This window comes from Castor canadensis, chromosome 7 (assembly GCF_047511655.1).
Source record: "Castor canadensis chromosome 7, mCasCan1.hap1v2, whole genome shotgun sequence".
NCBI lineage: Eukaryota > Metazoa > Chordata > Mammalia > Rodentia > Castoridae > Castor > Castor canadensis.
Window position 1 is genome coordinate 90223 of NC_133392.1, and position 16162 is coordinate 106384.

The 16162-nt window shown below is 43.7% G+C and overlaps 1 pseudogene; it reads right to left on the reverse strand.

Moving 5' to 3' along the window:
• Window positions 1–341: 341 nt before the first annotated feature.
• On the reverse strand, window positions 342–7179 carry LOC109701187 (olfactory receptor 13A1-like; annotated as a pseudogene).
• Window positions 7180–16162: the final 8983 nt, after the last annotated feature.

Genomic DNA, 16162 nt, shown 5'->3' on the forward strand with positions numbered 1-16162 from the left:
TTTCCCATCACTGGGACAATGTGTGGTTGCTATTACTTAAGGGGCTTGAGGGATTTGGGACTGTACATTACAAGATCCTACAATTCTGATCTAACCAGCAGTGAGATTTGACTAAAAGAGTCAGAGAAATATCTAATGTTTAAGACCACTGAATGTACTAGATGTGTGGCAATGACTAAGGCTTATTAAATCTTTAAAAAAGTAGTGAATCAGGTATTCTCTGGCACAAAGTATGGTGTTCTCCACAAGCACACTGTTGGACAGCCATCCTGGGTGATGTCTCAACCTATGTCCCCTAGATTCAGGATGAGTCCAGTATGAGTTCTTTTCCTCCCTCAGTGTCATTTAGGGAATAATGGGAGTTTATTAATGGATGTTTTGAGCTCTTGTTTCTCAGGGTGTGGATGAATGGGTTGAATAAGAGGGAGACACCATGTTGTACAGAATGGCAATAACCTTGTCCAGAAGTCCAGTGGAGCCCAGGGCTGACCCAACATAAGTGTAGAGCAGAGTGAAGTTATGCAAGACAACAATTGCAAGGTGGGACTGCACATGGAGAAGGCACTCCGCTTGCACAGATGCTGAGGATGCTGGAGATGATGCAGCTGTAAGACGTCATAGTCATCAGGAGGTTCAGGCCAGTTTGGAATATGTCTGTCTTGACATCATTGATGAAGGATGGGCTGAAGGACAGCAGCAGTACAGAGGGGATCCCTCAGAGGAAATGGGCAATTAAGTTGGGATCACAGAAACACAGTCGCAGGACCCAGAAGTTGAGAACAAAGGAAGTGAGAGCCCCTGTAGACCACATGAAGACTGCCAGGGCCACACAAGCCCTTCTACTCATCAGGGAACCATAGTGGAGTGGCCAGCAGATGGCCAGGTAGTGGTCATAAGCCATGGTGCAGAGGAGAAGCTCAGAGCTCAAGACCCAGGAGAAGACAAAATCTGGGCTAAGCAGTGCCAAACCTTGGGCAGGATGGTCACAGTTTAGACCACACCCAGCAGGGCTAGGATGACCAAGAAAAAACACACAGGAGTATAAAGGTTGGGGCTGCAGTGGATGACCATGATGATCAGGACATTGCTGGCCAGGGCCACCACAAACAGGGTGAAGAAGAAGCAGAGGAGGGTGGCCTGCAGCCAAGGGTCACCCATGAAGATTTATAGGAAGAAAATGATCATTGCCAGCTGGTTCCCAGGGGCCAAGCTAGTATGAGGGTCTGGGAACACAGCTTGGATTTACTCCATGACAATGAGTAAGCTTTATTTTAAGTAAACTTTTGGAAAATATGTCAAGAATTGATTCACATAACGAGTGACCTGTCTGATAGGAAAATAATGGTTTAAAATTTCCACTCATGATTAAAATGCACTTGGCTCACTCATTAAAGCAAAGAGCAGGCCAGGGGCAGGTTACGCAAAGACTCTTTAGACACTGGGATCAGGTCCCTGTGAAATGGGACTACATGCCTGCGATTCCACATAACATGGAGGCAGAGATGTCCATGAATATGTCACCAGGACACATTCTCCTGTGGGGGGACCAGCTGAGGGGAAGGTGACAAGACAGGGTAAATCTGCAATGGGACCATGTGTGCTGTGGAAGCAGGACATGGGCATGCTTTAGAGCTGGATGGCAGTCTTCTGTGGGAAAGAGGAGAAATACACAAGAACCAAAGCAGGTGTCACACTCTCCCTGCACAGACACGAACATGCTCACTGTGACAATACAGCTCCTCCTTGGGGAGGCAGAAACAGGCCCAGATCTCCTCCCAGGTGCTTCCCTTTGACCAGAACACCCAAGAGTGAAGAGCAGCCAGGAGCACAGGTGAAGGCCCAGAAGCTGACCATGAAGATCATACCAATCCTCAGTCTGAGCAAGATGGCCTGTGCTCCTTTGCACTCAGGGATCCAGAGCTGGTGAGACACTTCAGCTGGTGCTGACCCTGGGGCCCTAGGGTCTCAGATCTGCTCCCCTCTTGCTACACCACAACAGACCCTGCAGGGCTTCCCAAGAGAGCCAATCCAGTGTATTTGGGCAGATCCAGCCAGTACTACATGCTGCAAGCCAGTGTCCCGTGCATGTCTGGGACACACAGACCTTGAAGACTAAAAGGTCAGGCTCCACACACAGCAGATAGAGTGCCCTGGCTCCTCAGGCCCAGACAGCTGGAGCTGTGCAAGCATGGGTCCCATCAACCTAATGAACAAGAATAGGACCCCTGCATTGAGGCTCATGAATCAGAAGCAGGCACCAGGCTGGGGGTGACAGGACCTCCCAGTGTGGCCTTTCACAGGGACAGCCCCAAGGATGAGAAGCTATTTTGTGCTCACCATCAAAACTAGAATGGAAATGAGTATCAGGGACCTGAGCAAAGGTTGCTTCATGTGTTTCCAGTGAATGAGTTCTAGATCAAATGGAGCTGGAGATTTGGGTGTTGGGTCTGCATTATTGTAACTCCAGAGCTCTGTGGCCTCCTCTATTTACTCCATCCGTCCAACTCCCTGGAGTGGAGCAGCTGCTCCCATTTGAAAACCAGCAAAACTAATGACACTGTGGAAAAGCACCATCATGGCTAGAGGCCTCAAGCCCCTCTTCCAGGGACATGTTGAATCTCCCTTCTGTTCATTTTGCTCCTACCCAGTCCACATGCCCTGGGCCACAGTCCACTCCTGCTCAGACTGCACCATCAGTCACTGGTCAGTGGCTGGGGTATTCACATGGCTACCCTGAGTACCACATGTTCCACACATGGTAGCCAGATGTAGCAAAGAGTCTGCAGGATGCCCAGTTGAACTTGAATTCCTGAAAGTGAGCACACTTTCAGTTCACGTATGTCCTAAATCCTGCTGGGAAATTCTGACACTTAACAGTTCCTGCCACTGATCTAAAGTTAAAGTGGAAATGGAGGTCCTAAATATTATCTGGACACCTTGGTCCAGACTCGACAAGACATCCCTTCTCTGTGCATGTCCTTGAAGTCAGCAGCATTCAGGGATGTGTCAAAGTTAACATACCTCACAGGTAAACTCTCCAGGTAAACACTGACCTCCGAACACCTTCCTGTCCCCAACCCCATGCTCACCTCAATGTCTCCTCTACAGTAACCTGCCCAACGTGACCTGACACAGACTGAACGCTAAGATGCCAGGCAGAACAAGAGTGGACACACTCAGGGGCCACATTTCCTGCTGAGAGAGGGAGGGAGGTAGTCTCTCTGTACTCTGTCCACCCTCAGTCAAGAGGTAAGGTGGAGAGAGGCACAAGTGCCCTGGGAACAGGCATGGAGGACGGTGCCCACCAGGGCTAGGTGCAGGGGCTACAGCAAAGAGGCTGACCCTCTAGTTCCTATAGTGGAATCCAGTTCCACATGCTCCTGAATCAAACCTACACGTGTTGATCTTGTTTTGTGCATTCGTGAACAAGACACACAAACTATGGAAACAAACACTCAGTTTCCAAGAGATTAGAAAAATCAGGTGACCATCAAGCCCAGTGTGGCCCTGGGCATCCATGCTGGGCTCCCAGCAGAGTCAGTGGAGAAAAGCCTGAGCAAGATTGTGCCACCACCCTGAGTCCATGCATCCCTCACCCCATCCTCCTGTGATATTTATTAGAAATCCTTGAACCTTTTTGCTGGACATCAGAAATTCTCACAGAACCATGTGTGTGTCCTCCTGACACAGGAGGCCCTGGGGCCCTCAGGTACTCAGACTCAGGAATCTCCTGATTCGACAGCTGAAAGGGGATGGAGAGGTAAAGCCTGATTGTGAACAGCAGCACACACCAGAGTTGTTCTAAATTAGTGAAACATTTCAGATGAGGACATGATGGATGTGGACACAAGGGCAGAGAACCCTGCCCAGGGAGAGCAAGGCCTGGCACTGGAAGAAGGGCCAGCCAGGGCTAAGGTCCCCAGGTCCTCACCATTCCATTCATGCTCTGATGGCCATAGTTTGCTGTTCTGGGTCCAGAGGTGGCTGCTGGCTTCAGGTAACACTGGTTTACATAATTTTGACTTTGGTCATATTATGCAATCCAATCCCTCTGGACGTCTGCCTTATGCCCTCACTGAGGTGGCCTTCATGTTGGTCTGTGAAGTCTATGGTAGAGGGTCATACAGAAAGCCATCCCCAAAGAGGGAACGCTTCTGTCTTAGGGGAGTTGAAAAGGACGGTGGTCTTTTTGCTGCATGTGGTATGAATCCAGGCACTGCAAGAGCAGCTCAGTACTTGGCACCCAAGTCTCAGGTAGAGACACAGCCTTGGAGGGCTCATGGGTACAACTGGCTCAGGTTCACCAGGAAAGGTTCTGTACTCTCTCTAATCTCACCGACTTATTCTGGTGCTCTGATGAGGAAATGTGAGTTGGAAAGTGAACTATTTACTTCCTGTATCCTGACTGACTTGGAACATCCAGTTGGGAGCCCAGGCCAGACGGGAGCTCAAGACCAGGCTGCTTTGCCTTTGTGCCTGCACCCATCAGGAACCCTGGGGTCTTGGTACTAGACAAAGTCCTGCTCCCCCTAGCATTTATTGGCCAGGCTTCTTAGAATGGACTCATTCATTGATCATTAAATTCTCAGACTTTCTCACCATGAAGAAAATTTCAGACTAAGAAAATCCTACAGCATTACAAACTGCAGACAGAAAAAACAGAATGAATATGGAGATAGTATCATCGGTGTCAGAAGGACTTTATTTTCATTGGAAAATGTAGGACTTTAAGTACTGATTTTTTAAATTTTTATGCCTGTGCCCAAAAATAATATCCTTTGGCAGAAATGATGCCATTTCCACCATTGTTTCCTTGCACTTCCAACTATCCGGTGTTGCCAAGTGTTTGCATAGCCTGAAGTTTTTATCATCAGGAAGAAAATTTGAGGTAATTCTAGACTTACAGAAGAGTTCAAAAAACACTACAAGGTTGCCACACCCTTCACCCATCTTCCCTGACCTTCTTCTATGACCTTACACAACCATCTAACCTTTGTTGGATAAGCACTAACCTCAGTGCATTATGACATCACTAAGCACAGAATTCATTTAAGTCACCAGTTTTCCCACAGATGCCATTTTTCTTCTGAGGACTCACTTTGCCTGTCCTCTCCATGGGGAAATCTCTGGTTCTTCCTTGTCTTTCATTTCTGGGAGGCATTTCAGGACTACTTATTTGCAAAAGGCATCTCAATGTGGTTGTCTGATGTTTTCTCAAGGCTGGTAGAGGGTAGGAGTTATAGGAGTGTCTGTAGGTTACTGTCCCTTCTCAGTGCATTGCCCCAGGGGTCTGCCCCACCCATGGGTCTGCACAATAACCTGAACTTGGACCACTTGCCTACAGCAGTATCTGCCTGGCTCTTTACTATAAAGTTATTCTTTGTCATAATTTGAAATTTTTTAAATGTTGTGGAATGGAGGGATGGGTCTGAGACTATGAAAATATCCTGCCTCTCTTTAACCTCTCACTCAGCAATCTCTTCAGGACTGGAGGATCTAGCTTGAGGCAATACCTTGAGGTATTCTAGGTATTTAGAATTCCTTGAGGAATATCCTAGGTATTTAGAATTCCTTGAGGAATTCTAAAGGTGAATTCCTATTCCCCATTCCTTGCTTATGTACTCCTTGGAATTCTTCTGAAAGGAAAGGTCATTCTTCACAACTTATTTCTTTTTATTTTATTTGTTTATTGTTTTAGACGATGTCTCACTATGCTGTTCAAGCTGGTCTCAAATTACTGAATTCCAGGAATCCTCCTGCCCCAGCCTCCTGTGTAGCTGGGACTACAGTTGTGATCCACAATACCTGGCTTTTATTTATGTATTTATTTCAGAATGAGCTCATAGATTTCTTCTTTGTCTTGAGTTGGGATCCAACATGGTCACTGTTGGTATTATGGCTCAAATTGTCCCTATTTTAGCCATTGGGAGCACCTTCAGGATAGCTTCTCCAGAATAGACATATTCCTCACTTTCTTTTTATTATGTCCCATGGTCTGTCACCAAAAGGTATTACTGATTCATATTTCATTAATCCTGTTCCAATTCTTTTGTTGACCTCTTCTCCAAGGAGCGTAAATTCTGTTTATTGGAGAACAGAATTCAGAAACCAGGATCTAGGTATAAAGAGGAAGATAGCCTTGGAACAGGGTTGTAAAACATGGTAAACTGTCAATTAAAAGCTGTAACCTCGGACAGAGCTGTGAGGAATTGCCCATTAGAGCCCTGCAAAAGCTCAGGACTGAGATAAGAGGCACCAAGCAGAGATAAGCACCCATTCCTGCCTTTCTTTGTCTCCACTTGTAAATAAACTTTCCAAAGCAGGTCTCCCCTGCTGTTCTTATCTAAACAACACTAGGTCCCTAGCTCACTACCAGCCCAATTAACCTAAACAATCTAACTCACTGGTTAGGACACCATGACCTGAGCGCATCTTTGTAACCTGATGCCCCACACTACCTTTTAAATATCTTGTGAATCCTTTGTTCAGGGCTCAGACACAGGTACACATCTGAGCCTGATGGCGTAAAAAAAATAAAAACCTGAGTTCTCCACTCCTCTGAGTGTCGCTTGGTTTCTCCTCTGACTACCCTGCCACAACAGGTAGAGACTATTATTGTGTACTGCACTGTCCCCACTGCTGATCCCACTGTAGGAATAGACCTAGAAAATACATGCTTGTGTACTAAGTCAAGTGTAATGCACATCTATGTTTCTACTTCATATATATGTGTATGTCTATGTCTATCCATTTATCCATCTAGCTATGTGAATACATCTGTGTATAAGTTAATAACTCATACAGATATCCCATTCCAGTCCAACACCACAGGTCTTATTTAATTCTCTTCCCTTGATTAGCTTCCTTTCTTCAATCCATCACCCACCCAACCAACCATTCATATATCCATCATACCTCCATCTGTCACCCATCCACTTACCCACTCATTAATCCATCCAACCATCCAACATCCATCTATGCATTATTCCATCCACCCAACATCCATCCATGCATTATTCCATCCACCCATGCATATATCCAATCATACATACATCTAAATATCAACCTATCCATCATTAACCTATGTGTCCATCTATCCACCCAATAATCCATACATCTACCAACCCAATACACCATTCATCTACCCATTTCCTTACCTCCATACATGTACTCATCCATCATTCATACCACCAATCATTCATTCATCCACCCACAAATCAACTATCCATATATCTACTCATCCATCCACACAAACATTCACCCATGCACTCATATACACAACATCCATCTAGCCACCCACCTAACCACCCATCTACCCATCCACCTATTTATGCATCATCCACTCATCCATTCATTCAGCCATCCATTCAATTATCCATCCACTGATCCACCCATCCTGCCATACATCTATCAATCCACCCTTCATCCTACCCACCCATTCATCATTCATCTACCTGTATGTTCATTTATCCACCAGTCCACATACCCATCCATCTACCCATACAGCCAGGCAGTCAAATGGACACCAACCCTTCATTCCACCCACCTATCTATTCGCCTGTAAACCCACACACTGACATGCCCAACTATCTACTCATCAAATCACCCATCCACTCACACACAAAAACACCTACACAACAACCAGTCAATACATCCTCCACTACCCATCTACCCACCCATTCACCCACACACCCACCTATCACATGACTTTCACAATCTATCTATAAATTTCTACAAAAAAAGAACACTAGGATTTGATTGGGACTATAGTGAATCTATAAATCAACATGGAGAGAACTGATATCTTGACTATATTGAATCTCCAAATGCATGAACATAGTATAGCTGTCTGCTAGTTTGGTCTTAATTTCTTGCAGCAATGTTTTATGAATTTTAGTGTACACACTTCCACATGTTCTGTCATATATGTCACTAAGTATGGGGACTTTTTTATTGTTTTAGTATGCTTTTCTCTATTTGAATCATAGACTGCTCTGCATGAATAATCTCATGTGCAAATAAATATAAGCTTACTGCTTACTTTCTATCTGATGTCCTTCATGTCTTCTCACCTTCTTATATTGGCAGAAAATTCTAGAACAATGTTCAATAGAAGCAGTGAGAGGAAATATGTTATGCTGATTTTTGTTCTTAGGGAAAACTGCTTAGTTTTACACCATTATGGGTGACGGTAGGTGCCAGTTTTTCATAAATGACCTGTAGAAAATTGAGGAAGAGCTCCTGTTTTCCTAGTTCACTGGACAAAACAAAAGCATACTGAAGAAAACTCAGAAATTTGGAACAAAAGCCATCAAGTTTCAACTTTGTAATTTGGCTCTGCAGAGTTACAGAAGTAGTGAGCACAGTGGAAGTGCTGAAAGGACAGTGAAGGAAATTTAAGCAAAGTATTGAACTGCTTAGATGTAGGAAGAGGAAAGTGATACTAGAAAGCACAAAATACTCTCAGGAATTATCCATTTTTTGTGTCCATTTCGTATGAATTATTAACACAGAACACAAAGGAAACAGGAGGGCCTCAGAAGAGTCCACTTACCACATGGTGGAACCTTCCACCAAAGGCATTTGAATCCCAGTGATACCCTAGGGAGCACATGCAGGGGGCTGTGAGGGGAGGGGCTGCAGTATGAGCAGCTCTGTCACCTGTGAGGCTTCCTGCCCCACATCATCCACACCACTCTGTAGAAAGCTTGGTCCTGAAGCCAAGAGTCACATTTAATTGCTCCTGAGAGCTTTCACTTTGAGTTTGCCTCCCCAGGGACCCCAGGTTGAACACTTACCATGGTCTCAAAAAAGCACAGGTGTCCTTGAAGGCCAGGAGACACTCTGTCCAGAGATAGTCAGAAGGACACTGGAGACACCTTTGATGCAGAAAGGAGCATCGTTGCTCAGCACAACACTTACTTTGGGCCAAAGCCACCTTCACAGATGCTCTCTGAGACCACTGTGACAGGCAAAGGTGAGTGCAGCCTGTCCTCCTTCCCTGTGATCATTGGAGCTTCTCAAACACCATTTCACCATGAAGGTGATCTTCAAACCAGTGCTTGACCTCAGCTTGCAGAGACAGCACCACACAATAGTCATGGTTTTTTATGATTAAATTTTATAAAAAGTGGTGGATCACATCAGGATATGGTAGACAGCTTTGGTTTCATGCTCTGTCATTTCAAAAGCAGAATATCAAACTTGATTTCATGACCAGAGAGTTTACTCATATCTGTTATTTTTACCTTATGTTCAGATCCTGGCCTCCTCACTCACCTTCCCTGCCGGTCACACTAGTTTTGCAATGAGATCATCTTTGAAGAATCTAAGGTCCATATCCATGGCTAAGATCCAAATCTGTCCTTTCAGCTATGGCCCCCACAGAGGACTTCGAGAAACTGTCAGAGGGTAGCCTCTTTTTTTTTTTATTCATATGTGCATACAATGTTTGGGTCATTTCTCCCCCCTTCCCCTACCCCCTAGCTTACCCCCATCCCGCTCCCTCCCTCTGCCCCCCACCCCCTCGCTACCCGGCAGAAATTATTTTGCCCTTATCTCTAATTTTGTTGAAGAGAGAGTATAAGCAATAATAGGAAGGAACAAGGGTTTTTGCTAGTTGAGATAAGGATAGCTATACAGGGAGTTGACTCGCATTGCTTTCCTGTGTGTGTGTGTGTTACCTTCTAGGTTAATTCTTCTGGAACTAACCTTTTCTCTAGTTCCTGGTCCCCTTCTCCTATTGGCCTCAGTTGCCGCAAAATATCTGCTTTAGTTTCTCTGCGTTGAGGGCAATAAATGATATCTAGTTTCTTAGGTGTCTTACCTATCCTCACCCCTCCCTTGTGTGCTCTCGCTTTTATCATGTGCTCATAGTCCAATCCCCTTGTTGTGTTTGCCCTTGATCTAATGTCCACATATGAGGGAGAACATACGATTTTTGGTCTTTTGAGCCAGGCTAACCTCACTCAGAATGATGTTCTCCAATTCCATCCATTTACCAGCGAATGATAACATTTCGTTCTTCTCCATGGCTGCATAAAATTCCATTGAGTATACATACCACATTTTCTTAATCCATTCGTCAGTGGTGGGGCATCTTGGCTGTTTCCATAACTTGGCTATTGTGAATAGTGCCGCAATAAACATGGGTGTGGAGGTGAGATGGCACCCTCTTATCCCAATGTTGAGAGACCAAGTTTAAGTGCAGAAAGAGGCTGTCACCTCCCACAGAGGTGAAGTGAAAATACTAGTCCACTCATGCTGGTGCTGGTTTTGTTTCATTCCAACTTCCTCCCTCTATCACTCCCTTCCTTTCTTTCTGTCTTCCTCCTTCTCTTATAGAAGATCATACAATTACAGTAGTAATGCATTTTGGTTCCTGGTTTACTGGTTTTTATTTTCTTTGTAGATTTTTGTTTTATGGTTACTATGAAGTTTATGAAAATATCCTTCGACCATAACATCTCATTTTGAAATAATAGCAACTTATCATGATCAGTAAATTTAGAAAACAAAGAAAAAACACTAATAACAATTCCTCACTTGCAACCCATTCCTCCCCACATTTTGAATCTTAATATCCCATATTGTGTGTGGTTGGAAGTATTAGGGTTTGAACTTACAGCTTCCTGCTGACAAAGCAGGTGCTCAAGTGCTTGGGCCACATCACCCATCCATTTTGTTCTGGTTTTAGTCAGAGATGGGGATGGGGATCTCCCAAAGTAGTTACCTGGGCCTCAATCCTCCTGACCGCAGCCTCCCCAGTAGCTTGGATTTCAGGTGTGAGCCGCTGGCTTCCAGCTAACGTGACATTTTAAGTCATTTCATATTGCCTAGTAATTTAGAAATATAGTTATTTTTATTGGCTTGTTTTTAATCTGCATATCAAAGACATTAATGTCTCTCATCTCACATTTGCTGTACCCTGAATTTGTATCATTACTACTGTGAGTTTTAGACTTGCTGATGTTTGCTTTATACTAATTAGTATCCCTTTATTTCACCTCAAAGATGTCTGATTAGCATTTCTTGTAGGACAGGTTTGGTGATCATACAGTCTTTCTGTTTTGAATGGAAATGTGTTTATCTCTTCTCTTCACATTTGTAAAAGTTAGTTTGGCTTGATATAGTATTCTTAGTTGGCAGGGTTTTTTTTTTTCCTTTACTACTATTAAAATCTCATCCCACTTCTGATTTCTGTAGAGAAGTGTGCTCCAGGTGAATCAAGACACCCTTCTGTGTTATTTGTTTCATGACTTGGCTCTGAGTTGCCAATTTTCTCTTTATCACTACTGTTTGGGAGCTTGATTACGATACTTGCTAGACTTGTGCAAGTCAAATCTGACTGGTGACATTACCGTCCTACACCTGGATATCTGCATTCTTCTCTGGGACTGGAAGGTTTTGTTTCTATCTCTACAAGCTTTTTATTGGTATGGCATTCTCAAGTCCTTCTTGAAGCCCAGTCATCTAAGTGTGCCCTCTTTTTGTATTGTCCCAAAAGTCCTCCAAGCTTTCTGCATTCTTTTTTATTTCTCTTTTCTTCTGCAACCATGTATTTTCAATTACCTTTCTTGAACTCACTAACCTTTCTTCTGTTTGATCTATTCTGCATTTTAAATTTTCTTAGTGTATTTTTCAGTCCAAAGATTTCTGTTTGACTTTTCAAAGACTTCTTCTACTTCTCTGTCTTGAATCAGATCTTTGCATTTCCTTAAAATGTCTGTTTTACATTCTCCATATGAGTCTTCACCCATGTTGATACCTGTACGGCGCATTTCTGGTGCCATAATTTAACTGTTCATGGTTCAAGGCAAGTCAGTGTGCAATATTGTGCATTGAAGGATTATGTATTTACTACAGTCTTTATTATCTGGGTTTGTTTGTATCTGCCTGCTCAGAAATTCTAAGAACACCATTTATTTTCTCTTGGCCTACAGTCATGTACGCTACATCAGCTTTAGATGAATAAGTTCAGTATTGCCGTGGGTTCTCTGTTGGTGTGCTGTTATTGATTCAGCACTGGAAGGAGATCTAGCCTAGATCCACAGTTGGTGTGTTGTTCAACATGGGCTGAAGGACTACCTTAAAGGCAATCCATATCTACAAGGCTTCCTGGAGCTGGCATAGGCCCAGACACCTCATACACAGTCACTGCCTTGTGGTCAGGCACTGCAGAATTCTGCCTGGCTTTGGGCAGAATTACCATGGAGGGAACAGCCCCATGCTCCCATGCCATGCCTTGCTGTCACCTCCCTTTTCTTTCTTTATTTGGTTATTCTCTCCATAGCTTATAGTCTGACATCTCAATGCTGTGTCACAGGGGGGCTGACAGCCTGCTGAAACAAGCATAGCACTAGGGCAAGACTAAAGTTCACTGCTATTGGCTGCCTACTACTGAGGCTGACTCTTGGCCCCAGTCTGCTACAAGCAGCCAGAGGTGGTACTGGACATAATACAAGTCCAAGAGATATGCGCTGCTCTTCCCCTCCTAGCACTGTTCCAGAGGCTATGTCTGTAGGCTTTTGCTTGGGATGGGAACGTTAGGACATACCTGGTTTTAAGAGTATGGCACTGAGTTCCAAGGCAAAGTGTTGTGCTTACTACCTTGTCTCCTCCCAGTGAATGGAGTCTTGCTCCACGCTGTGTTGCCTGAAGGTTGGATAACATTGTGAAAGCAGTCCCTTCACCACTAAGGCTGATGTTAAGCTGGGTTAGCTAAGTCTCATAGCTGCCAGGACCTTCATTTTCTCAGGAGTGTCTTTAGGTCCACACTGTAGTAGGTGGTGATGCAGGCTAAGACACATGTTCATCCCAACAGATTACAGGACTGTGCCTACTGCTGGGGTAGGTCTAGAGGCTTTGCCTGTAGGCACCAGCCTGGAGATAGTTATACTGTTTAAGGTTGAAGGACAGTTGGTAAAAACAGTCCCTTGGACACCCAAGGTGTCCCTAAGCTGGGTCACACCTGAGTCGCAAAGTGGCAGGTACCTGTGCAGTCTGCTGGTGTGGTCCCCTGGTTCACTCCCAGTTTGGCAATGATGAAGGCCAAAACATGTCTGTCTCGTTAGGACACAAGTTTCTGCCCAATGCCAAGTCAAGTGACAAATCTCTGTCTGTGTGCTCTGGTCTGGGTATAGGGGCTTTTGGTTTTTAAGTGGTACTGGGTCTCACTTCAGTGAGTCTGGCATTGACTTCAATGGTAAAGTCTTGTACTAGCTTTTCTGTTCCCCAGTGGGTGGAGTCTTCCTCTAAATGTGTTGCCCAATGTTGGGGGAGGTGAGGAGGGGTAGTCCTTGCCTGCCTTGCTAATGGTTCCCCAGGCTCAGCCTGTGGATACTAGACTGAAGGCAAGTGTTACAGGACCCTGCACAGCACTGGGAAAATGATGCATATCTGGTGTGAGTTTCAACTTTAAGGCCTAGATTTAATTTCTTCTCCCTCTCAAGCCGAAAGCCTCTCTCTGGTCATGAGCAGCTCTTTGCTTCCTGCCTTCTCCAATGTGTCTTTTCTTCTTTTTTTTTAATTTCTTTTATTCACATGTGCATACAATGTTTGGGTCATTTCTACCCCCCTTCCCCTGCCCCCTCCCTCTCCCTCCATTTACCCTTGCTACCAGGCAGAAACTATTTTGCCCTTATCTCTAATTTTGTTGAAGAGAGAGTATAAGCAATAACAGGAAGGAACAAGGGTTTTTGCTTGTTGAGATAAGGATAGCTATACAGGGAGTTTACTTGCATTGCTTTCCAGTACATATGTGTGACATTCTAAATTAATTCTTCTAGAACTAACCCTTTCTCTAGTTCCTGTTCCCCTTCTCCTATATTGGCCTCTGTCACTTTAAATTTTCTGCATTAGTTCCTTTGCATTGAGGAAATCAAATGCTATCTTGTTTTTTTTTTTTTTTTGGGTTTCTTGCCTATCCTCATACCTGCCTTGTGTGCTCTTGCCTCATCATGTGATCAAAGTTCAATCTCCTTGTCGTGTTTGCCCTTGATCTAAAGTCCCCATATGAGGGAGAACATACGATTTTTGTTCTTCTGGGCCTGGTTAACCTCACTCAGAATGATGTTCTCCAGTTCCATCCATTTACTTGCAAATGATAACATTTCGTTCTTCTTCATGGCTGAGTAGTATTCCATTGTGTATAAATACCACATTTTCTTTTTTTTTTTTTCATTTTTCTTTTATTATTCATATGTGCATACAAGGCTTGGTTCATTTCTCCCCCCTGCCCCCACCCCCTCCCTTACCACCCACTCCACCCCCTCCCGCTCCCCCCTCAATACCCAGCAGAAACTATTTTGCCCTTATCTCTAATTTTGTTGAAGAGAGGGTATAAGCAATAATAGGAAGGAACAAGGGGTTTTGCTGGTTGAGATAAGGATAGCTATACAGGGCATTGACTCACATTGATTTCCTGTGCGTGGGTGTTACCTTCTAGGTTAATTCTTTTTAATCTAACCTTTTCTCTAGTTCCTGGTCCCCTTTTCCTATTGGCCTCAGTTGCTTTAAGGTATCTGCTTTAGTTTCTCTGCATTAAGGGCAACAAATGCTAGCTAGTTTTTTAGGTGTCTTACCTATCCTCACCCCTCCCTTGTGTGCTCTCGCTTTTATCATGTGCTCATAGTCCAATCCCCTTGTTGTGTTTGCCCTTGATCTAATGTCCACATATGAGGGAGAACATACGATTTTTGGTCTTTTGAGCCAGGCTAACCTCACTCAGAATGATGTTCTCCAATTCCATCCATTTACCAGCGAATGATAACATTTTGTTCTTCTTCATGGCTGCATAAAATTCCATTGTGTATAGATACCACATTTTCTTAATCCATTCGTCAGTGCTGGGACATCTTGGCTGTTTCCATAACTTGGCTATTGTGAATAGTGCCGCAATAAACATGGATGTGCAGGTGCCTCTGGAGTAACAGTCTTTTGGGTATATCCCCGAGAGTGGTATTGCTGGATCAAATGGTAGATCGATGTCCATCTTTTTAAGTAGCCTCCAAATTTTTTTCCAGAGTGGTTGTACTAGTCTACATTCCCACCAACAGTGTAAAAGGGTTCCTTTTTCCCCGCATCCTCGCCAACACCTGTTGTTGGTGGTGTTGCTGATGATGGCTATTCTAACAGGGGTGAGGTGGAATCTTAGTGTGGTTTTAATTTGCATTTCCTTTATTGCTAGAGATGGTGAGCATTTTTTCATGTGTTTTCTGGCCATTTGAATTTCTTCTTTTGAGAAAGTTCTGTTTAGTTCACATGCCCATTTCTTTATTGGTTCATTAGTTTTGGGAGAATTTAGTTTTTTAAGTTCCCTGTATATTCTGGTTATCAGTCCTTTGTCTGATGTATAATTGGCAAATATTTTCTCCCACTCTGTGGGTGTTCTCTTCAGTTTAGAGACCATTTCTTTTGATGAACAGAAGCTTTTTAGTTTTATGAAGTCCCATTTATCTATGCTATCTCTTAGTTGCTGTGCTGCTGGGGTTTCATTGAGAAAGTTCTTACCTATACCTACTAACTCCAGAGTATTTCCTACTCTTTCTTGTATCAACTTAAGAGTTTGGGGTCTGATATTAAGATCCTTGATCCATTTTGAGTTAATCTTGGTATAGGGTGATATACATGGATCTGGTTTCAGTTTTTTGCAGACTGCTAACCAGTTTTCCCAGCAGTTTTTGTTGAAGAGGCTGCTATTTCTCCATCTTATATTTTTAGCTCCTTCGTCAAAGATAAGTTGCTCATAGTTGTGTGGCTTCATATCTGGATCCTCTATTCTGTTCCACTGGTCTTCATATCTGTTTTTGTGCCAGTACCATGCTGTTTTTATTGTTATTGCTTTGTAATATAGTTTGAAGTCAGGTATTGTGATACCTCCTGCATTGTTCTTTTGACTGAGTATTGCCTTGGCTATTCGTGGCCTCTTGTGTTTCCATATAAATTTCACAGTAGATTTTTCAATCTCTTTAATGAATGTCATTGGAATTTTGATGGGAATTGCATTAAACATGTAGATTACTTTGGGGAGTATCGACTTTTTTACTATGTTGATTCTACCAATCCATGAGCATGGGAGATCTCTCCACTTTCTATAGTCTTCCTCAATCTCTTTCTTCAGAAGTGTATAGTTTTCCTTGTAGAGGTCTTTCACATCTTTTGT